General features: G+C 47.7%; 1 long non-coding RNA gene across 1 annotated transcript; it reads left to right on the top strand.

Moving 5' to 3' along the window:
• Positions 1–1,623: 1,623 nt before the first annotated feature.
• LOC113489869 lies at positions 1,624–6,287 on the top strand. The gene is made up of 6 exons (XR_003400101.1): positions 1,624–1,804; positions 1,922–2,454; positions 3,154–3,252; positions 3,632–3,804; positions 4,756–5,565; positions 6,027–6,287. It is a non-coding gene; the product is annotated as an uncharacterized LOC113489869 (long non-coding RNA).
• The last annotated feature ends 397 nt before the right edge of the window (positions 6,288–6,684 follow it).

Below are 6,684 nucleotides of genomic sequence, written 5' to 3'. Positions count from 1 at the left end.
TCCCGGCTAACAGCTTCTCTCTGGCGGGGAAGGGCCTGGGCGGGCCGGGCTTCGCTCCCGGGGTGGCTGGGCCCTGCTCCCTGCGGGGGTGCTCCAGCCCGGGGGGTGGGCCCGGCGATGCTGGCGGTCGCGGAGAAATAAAGCCTGAAACGGCGATTCTAAACCCGTGCCCTGCTTGGGCTGGTGCTGCCCCGCGGAGAGGTGGGGCCGGGCCCTCGGCAGTTCCCGAGCGCTCCCCGAAACTGCACGTGGGGCGATGGGGGTGGCTGCATTCCCCCCCTCGGCATCGCCCGTGGGGACTGCAGAGGGGGTCAGAGAGCAGACAGGGTGAGCTGTTGTGGGGGCTGGAAGTGGAGACCAGGAGTTTCCGTTGCTGTGGCTTGAGGAGAGGCCGATGTGGCTGATTTGGGGGCTCGGAAACAGCTTGCGTTGTATTTTTTTCAGGCCCTGGCAGAGTGGAGTAAGTCGTTTGGTTTTGGGCTCAGGCATAGAGGTCAAGTGCTGTGGCTCTAGGGCTTGAGAACAAGCTCAGAAATGGTTGCTAAGGGTGATGGTTTGGGGGCCAAAAGCAGAAGCCAATTGGGGTGTTTGTGCAGGGCAGGGGGAGGGCATTGGCGGCAGTGAGGGAAAGCAGGGGGTGGGCAGGGGGTGTGCACCTCCCTGGAGGTCGGACCCCAGAGCTTGGAAGGCCGGTGTGCACCCGGCCGAACTTGATATCTGAGGTGGTCTCTGGATAGAAAGATGCTTTTCAGACCCTGCATGCCCTCTTAGAGCCCAGCTCTTCTCTGTATGCTAGAATAGTTATTAAATAATTAATCGTTCAAACTAATTAATGTTCATACAGTGTACAGCTATGATGTTATGGCAGCAATTGATTTACAGCCTTGTCAAAAGCCCAGACTGTTGTGACTAGATGGAGCTTGTAAGGAGAAGCAGCTGAAAGAACCTGGAGCTTCAGAGCAGAGCTGAAGCTTCACTGAGCCAGACGTGTAGCCAGGAGCTGGAATCAGATGGGCTGTCTGCTGTCCGGAGCCGGCATTAGCCAGAGCCATGATTCTGTGTGGCTGTGACGAGCAGGAGCTGTGCTCTGCCGGGGCGTCGACTGGCTGGAGCACCCCTTGGCTCAACGGGCCCCCCCGGCATGGCTGAGGAGCAGCCAGGCACAGGCAGGGCTGTCCCCAGCCAGGAGCTCCGGGCAGCAGGGAGGAGAGTCGTCCTGCTGCCAGTGGGGAGCCTGGCCTCTTCCCTCGGGGATTAAATCCATGTGGAGGGTCTCTCCTGCTCCCATTCCCGAGGGCAGAAGGGAGGTGGGGTTCCCCTGGCTCTCCTGGGGTGTGGGCGAGGTGGCAGCGCAAGGTGTCGGTGTCTCCTCGGTACCTGGCAAAGGGGAGAGAAACCGGGGTCAGAGCTCCCCGGGTGCCTGGCCCAGCCCCGCACGGTTCCTCTGTCAAAAATCCTTCCCTGTCTTTTCACCGCTGTCTGGCTGGGACAAGCAGGTTCATTTTTTGCCTCCTTTCTTCCTAGTGTCACCTCCTGTGTCACGTGAAGAAAATACTGCATTTATTCCACTCGTTGCTCAGGTTTTTGCATGTGTGCGGCTGAGGGAGCAGGAAGAAACATTGGGGAGTTCAAGGGCCCTGCAGATCCTTCACATCAAACCCACAGAAGAGGCAAATTTGCTGCCAGTACAGATAATCTGATGGAAAATTGCAGTTAATGGCACATGCCCTGTTCCTGAATTGGTCCTTTGATCGTTAGAAGTGTTTTCCTTTCAAGTGTGAGAACAGACTCTCATCTGTAATCAGTTAAGAGTTGCCTGTTACCTTCTTTAGGGTCAAGTATTCCTCTTCTATTTGTTTGTACCAATTTTATGGGCAAGTTGGAAATAACCTTTTTTTTCTGTATTAACTAAATTTTTTAGTAACACATAGTATCATTATAGTTAGCTTATGAGCATCAAGGTGCCAGTTGAAATGTAATGAATGAAATGTGATGGAAACTGAGGGGGGTTTTTTTTGAGTGGTTGATGGCATGTTGCCCTGTGGCTCAATCCCCATTCTGTTCAGTGGAGTCTTCAGTCTAGGACTTTATGTAAAAAAGTTTCTCCTTCCAATAAAGAACTAGTCATTCATAAGATAGAGGTATAGCCTTGGAAAGTCGCTTAGGTACATGATCAGAATTAAAGCCAAATTTCACTTAATGTTGCTGCTGTTGGTCTTCACTTTCATTAATTTCCCCACCGCTCCTCACAAATCATACTTTTTTACAGTCTCTAACACAATTTTATTTTTTTCCCCCCTGCAAAAGACTGTCTGCTGTCTTCCTGTGAGTGAAATGAAGCTGTTTTGTTTTCTCCCTTGTTTCTGGTCCAAATATTTCTGAAGCTGCTGTTGTGGGTTTGCATTTTCATAGAGTTCTAGTTAGAGATTACTTCTACTGTGGCAAAGTGTCAAGGTACAGTTTCCAGTTTAAAGCTTCAGAAATTACGTTCACGGAAATCCGTAACTCACAGCGTAGGTGAAATTAATCTGGTGCCTGCAGCTGTGCTTGCAGGGATGCTTGGTGGCTCCTGATCAAAACAGTGAGGGGTGTGTGTGTGGACATCCGCAGGGTTATGCTCTGGGTCTGAGAGCAGGAGGTGGTATTGCTGATGGAAGATGGTATAGAGCATGTGCCTGTTAAATCTAAGGACAGTCCGAAGCTGGGAGGGACCCTAAGCAGGTTTGGTGGCACAGCTACAGTTTTAAAAGATCTTGACTGTTTAGAGAAAGGGCATGGAAAAAACATTTCTCTTGCAGGGAGGCAGCAAGGACAGGTGGGTTGCTGTGGTCTTTAACAAAAATATTCAACTTGGGCTGTGTAGGGTGAGGAAGTCTTGGCTAAGGCTTGAGAAAAGGCATGTAGATATATCTGTGTCTGTCACTTGTGGGGATCTGGGAAGGAGAATTCTAGTGAAACTAAAGCTGCCAGTGAGTCAAGAAAAGGGCACGGTTGTCTAGAAAATGCAAAAGCTCTCATGGCCTGAATCAAGAACTGTACCAAAGATGATGAAAAATACTTTTTTCCTCTGCTTAGTTGTACTATCTTCACAAAAATAAAAGAAGCTTTAGACTCCTACCTGGCTTTATGCTAAAGGTTTATTTCCTCTGTCAGCTGGATGTCATCTGCCCCCATTTCACCATGGTCGCCCTTTCTTGTGCCATGAAAGTATAAGAGGGATGGAAGGAATCCAGAACGGTCTACAAGTACAAGGTAGGTCTAGGACATGTGTCTGCATTTTCCCAAGGCACTGGTAGTGTGGACTTTAAAGTTAACATTAAGATTGTGCCAATGCTCCTTCTGTAATTTTTATATGTAGTATTTTAACACAGATACTTACTAAAAGTAAGGTGTGTTCTGGAGCATCTTATGCCTATGCAAGACTGACTTCCCTCTGTTTATTTTTTCTTCCCCAAAACATAATCTTCTATTTCTGTGCATTTACTATTAAACGATACTGTGAAAACAATTTTTTAGTAAAAGAGGAAAGAACCTGTTCCTCAGTGTTCAGATGTTCAGAAGAAACAGACTTTGTTGTCACGGTAAAAGCTGTATGCTTTTTCAGTAAAAAATTTTTTTAAATATCTTGCAGTAGCACTTGAAAACCTCACTGAGACCCTAGCATCTGTACTAAAGCAGTCAAGGTCAAAGAGGAGACATGGACAGAATAGGACAAATCAGCATCGCTTCCACGTGTTTTTCAGGCTTTCCCAAGAAGCGTTAGCAGCCTTGTAACTAGGGACAGTGAGTCCGGATGTGTTCTCGGTGAGTTATTGCTTTAGTAATATCCTTTTTCCTTAACCTACAGTGTGTAATTTTGACTTCAGCTAGAAAGAGACCTTCCACAATGGAAATCTTTCTCATTCAAAGAAGTTGCATTTTATGAACTTCTCATCAGAATGGATCTCGAAAGATGATGTGCTGGACAGTAGTTGTTAGCAAGAGGACTTTTCACTCTCCTTAAAAAAAAAAAAAGTCACTCTCCTTCCAAAGACCCAAGCACAGCATGTCTTCCTAAGGTTGATGGCATTGCTGGTCTCTGGGTTCTCAGTTGTAACAGCTGGGATGTCATAAAAAATATGTTCCTCTGCATGCTTCAGTGCGGCCAAAAGCATTAGTAAATCTGCCAGTCCTTCTTTGTAGCACTCGATCCCCTCACCCCCCAGATAAAACCATCTGAGGGATCTTCTGCCTTGCTGATTTTCCTATCATAAATGAAACTTTTAAAAAGAAGTTAAAATTGCGTAATTTACAAATTGACTTTGTGGTTTAAGTGGTAACTGCCAAATAGCTATAGCAAGCAATTTATTAGGTGTACTGAAGCAGTTAGATATTTGTTCTAAATCTTTAAAAAGAGAGGGAGCTGAATGTTACAGGTGTTCTCCCCAGATATTTTGGCAGAGTGCTCTGAAGTATTTACTTGATTTCTATCTCACTTTCAATGTCATGTTTCCCTGCCAGTTCAATAGCATCTCTTTAGGGCTGTGCAGCTGGCTACAGGTCCCTCGTAGTTATGTAACCACCAAAAACCCTCCCTAGTCCAATTATAACAGGGTGTTTTGGAGGTAGATAATTGAATGGCATCAATTCACAGCTATGCAAGTTCAATTAACGCAAAAGGAAAATCAAATACTTAAATAGTGTGTTTTTATTGAATGTATATAAACATGCATGCCTTTAGAGTATAGAGTGACTTACTGAGCTTTATTTTTTTAGTTTTTACAGTTTTACACTCCTGATGTCACTGACCCATGCAGCAGCAGCAGCGCAAGGGCCGTGGCTGTCGCGGCGCGTCCGTCAGCCGTAGCTTCTGGTGGCGGTGCAGCCTCGTCCTGCACCTCGCAGGGCTCCCTCCCTGCAGCCCTGCTGTAAGGACGGGACGAGATGTTGCGACAGCAGCAAGAGCGTTTGCTTTTATGGGCAGGATGTGCTCAGGGTCGTATGGCCTGGGCTTGTGGGTGATTTTGAGGGGTTGAAATCGCTCCGGCCTTGCCAGGGTGTGTTGTCTGTGGAGCTGGCCTGTTCACACAGAGTCCTCCCCGAGCTCCACTGCCATTCTGACCCTTATTCTGACAGAAATTCTTCTGTTGTATGTTTTCAAGATGGAATAGGATTTGGGGCTTTTGTTTTTCAGATGTGTTGCTGTATCTTGTGATGTCCCCCTGGGCCAGGTTTGCCTGCTGGCTGTTAACGCCGTGACAGCAGGGCCCGCCCTTGTGTTGCTGCCACAGCACAAAAATACCCCCAAATCCCTGATTCTGGGTCTGCTGTAAAAGGAATAAGCTTTAGAAAACACTTTTCTCTTAGGATATTGTTAATAGAAGGAATAATTAATAAATATTGTTTTATAGGCTTAATTAATAGAGCACAGGTGCTCTAGGAACAATACTGACAATACTTAGAAAGGCTAGGTAATGAAAAGCTAGACATAGATTAAGTGTATGTTAAATAGAACGTTTTAAGTCTTTTCTCAAAGGCTAAAAGTGAATTATGATGAAGATTATTCAGAAGATACTGAGACAGGGAGTCTAAACAATCTTAGATTGTTGGTGCAAGGCCTGCGCAAAAACAAGGGGAGGCGTATGGGACTGTTCAAAAAAGACATACCAAGTACTGATAACGTTGCTAGGCGATTAACTCCTAGCCCAAAGAGAAGTCCCCCCCCCAGTCTTTGAAAACCAGACAACCCCAAAACATTGGTCTGGAAGAAAGCCAGAGAACAACTGAGGCTGCGCAGAGCGACAAGGAGAAAAGTTCATCAGCGAGGAAGAGGAGGAGACCTGATTACCATGAGAAGCGAGGGGAGGCGGGGGTAGACTATGTATATGTATAGGTGTTTTATGAATATGCACTATTTTGTAACATATAAGCCGGACGGGAGCTGCAAACGATGCGCATGCTTGTGGTGGAGCGATCCCCCATGCACCCAGCGCTGAATAAACATACCCACAAGTTATAGAGTGATTTCTCTGCAAAACAATACAAAGCCATGATGACCAAAGACTGCATCAGTGAGCAGTGGTGTCTGAAGAGGCATTGGAACGGAACGATAAGAACTAGTTGAAACTGTGGAATACGGTGGACTTTTGACATTGATGATGAATTGAGAGCTGAAAGTTCCTGGAAAATCACCAAAGGCTCTTTGTATTGTATGTTATATCATTTATAGAGAGGTTGCTTTTTGTTAGCTGTGGCCACTCCCTGAGGAGATGGCCCAACTCCGAATTGTTAATAAAGCCAGCCTAGAGCCTGCAGTCTGGGGAAATCCTTTTAACGCTGCAATGGGAGGAAAAAAACCCTCAGATTGGGGCTCCTGTCAAAGCTAAACCTGCCTGGATTTGTGCATCTGGAGAGCAGAAAGCCCGCCATTTTCATGCGCAAAACCAAAATCATCGCTGAGGTGCAGCTCCGCCGCGGCTCTGCTCGGCCGTGCTGGTTCCTGCTGCCCGCGGCTGCCCCTCGGGCACGAAGCAGCTTTCCGTCCGTGCCCTCCTGCCCTCAGCAGCCGCCCGGGCTGCCGGCGGCGTGAAAACTCTCTGCTGCCTCGGTCGCTTCTGCTCCCGGGAGATGCTCGGAGGGGCGAGACGGGGCGACGGTGCCGCCCGGCGGCCAAAGGTCGGTACTGCAGCTCGGGCCGGGCTGGCG

Source organism: Athene cunicularia (genome assembly GCF_003259725.1).
Source record: "Athene cunicularia isolate RWA chromosome Z unlocalized genomic scaffold, athCun1 chrZ_part1, whole genome shotgun sequence".
Classification (NCBI taxonomy): domain Eukaryota; kingdom Metazoa; phylum Chordata; class Aves; order Strigiformes; family Strigidae; genus Athene; species Athene cunicularia.
This window is presented reverse-complemented; position numbering and strand designations above follow the sequence as displayed.